This window comes from Stegodyphus dumicola, chromosome 9 (genome assembly GCF_044657685.1).
Source record: "Stegodyphus dumicola isolate Sdum_Otavi_A_Nest chromosome 9, ASM4465768v1".
Classification (NCBI taxonomy): domain Eukaryota; kingdom Metazoa; phylum Arthropoda; class Arachnida; order Araneae; family Eresidae; genus Stegodyphus; species Stegodyphus dumicola.
The window spans coordinates 152,811,820-152,813,772 of record NC_140776.1 but is presented as its reverse complement, the minus strand read 5'-3'; the positions used below and the strand labels follow the sequence as shown (position 1 = coordinate 152,813,772).

General features: G+C 36.4%; 1 non-coding gene across 1 annotated transcript; it reads left to right on the top strand.

Annotated features, from left to right (window-relative positions):
* The first annotated feature begins 1,846 nt into the window (after positions 1 to 1,846).
* Positions 1,847 to 1,953, top strand: LOC118187021 (U6 spliceosomal RNA). Its single transcript, XR_004757874.1, has one exon. It is a non-coding gene; the product is annotated as a U6 spliceosomal RNA (small nuclear RNA).

The following is a 1,953-nucleotide window of genomic DNA, read 5'->3' as shown; positions in this document are numbered from 1 at the left end:
TACAAATCATATGATCTAAATCGGATTTAACTAATGTTGTGGAGGCAGTGGCAGTTAATCAGAGTGCAAAAACGCCACCAATTAGACGAAAAAAAAAAAAAATTGGCGAATCATGTGGCACAAAGAAGGGTTATTCCCGATTCCATTTCTTGCTGTTGTCGAGCTGGTTGATCAGCACTTACTCTTTTGCAAAATTTATGAGTATTTCTGATGCTTTCAAAAATAATTTCAGAATATCCGCCGGTGACTTAAATTTCCTTAGTCCTCGTAGTAGGGAGATGATTTCCCTCATTGCAATCACATCTCGAGGCGACTAGCTTGAATTTATGTCTGCGCTACGTCTTGACTTGTTTGTAAGCTTTGTTTTGAGTTCTTCTTCTCAAATGCCATCGCTACTAAAACGATTAAGGCATCCAGCGCATTAAGTTCGGCATGGATAATCCTCCACGAGGATCGTTGTATTAAGATGTTAAGCGTTGCTTGAAAAAGAGATTAATAATCGAGCTACTCCCACCGAGAATCCTACACCAACTAGAAAGAGCTCTATACTTGTTAGATACTTTGACGATATTCGATTACGAAAAAGAACCAATTCGGAGGAAAACATATCCCCCGTCCAATCTAATACTAAATTTCAAGTTTTAAATTCTGAACAAAACTTAGATGACCAAAGTATGGAGGCAGAAAAGAGCCGTATAGTAATAACGCACCTTACGAACAGCCTAAAAAAGCCCCGCCTAGAAGATTCGATCAATAGTTACAACCGAGACTAATATAAACTGGAAGGCATTTAAAAAGGGAATTAAAGAGGTTTTAAAAGTGGGAAAATTGAGAGCAAACTCAAAGGGAAGAATCTTAAAATGAAACTGTTTAGTGTCTATGAATATAGGAAGGTACTGACTAAATTGGAACCCGACAAAATACCGTTTCATACATTTTTCATCAGGTAAAGACATATGTGTGGTATTCGTATCGGGTCCGTGACACTTAGCCGACGGGACGCTTAACCGACACCAGTGAGCCGATAGGGCATATAGCCGACACGGACATTTAGAAGACAAGGACACTTAGCCGACACACGGAGTTAGCCGTCAGGATATTTAGCTACGGGACACTTAACTGTCAAGGCATTTAGTCAACATGATACTAAACCGACAGTGACGGACCCAATAATTATTTAAACTTACTGTCAATTATAAAATTTCTCGACTTCTCCATAAGTTCAGTATTTAAGTTATTTTTCTACCTATCAGTAAAATTCATTTTTCGATCCTTATAGATCTCATATGTGCTTTTAATTTTATTGTGTTAATTTAGCATTGTTTGATATGTATCGTGCTCTTTGGTGTATATTGGCTAAACTGAAAATGCGCTGAAATTTCTTGTTAGGGAAAATGAATAAAATTTCGAAAGGAAAGAAGAATTTTTTTAGCTAAGTACGGCGGTCACTTAATTAATTACATTTGGAATCTTCAAAAATTATCCGTAAAGCTTCTTCATTTATCAACTGAGTTCTTTCGAACACTTTAACATAATTAATAATTTTTCTTGTTTACTTAACGATATTAATTTTCCAATCTCGCTCTTCCAAATGCTTTCAAATTTCTAATACCTTTACGTTTCATTACTATTTTACTCAATACATCATGTTTCATTCTTTTCCTTACAAAATCATTTCGCTTCTCCCACAAATAAAATTTCCTTTCCCTGTCATGAAAAATCTAAATAATGCAATTGTGAATTACTGAAGTATTCGACCTTTACTCGAAAAATTAGTATCCCTACTGGGCAGTCTTGGTGAAAATCTTAAACTGTACAATTTGTACGTCTTCCTTGGCGAAGAAATGTACTCGCTTCGGCAGTACATATACTAAAATTGGAACGATACAGAGAAGATTAGCATGGCCCCTGCGCAAGGATGACACGCAAAATCGTGAAGCGTTCCATCGCAAT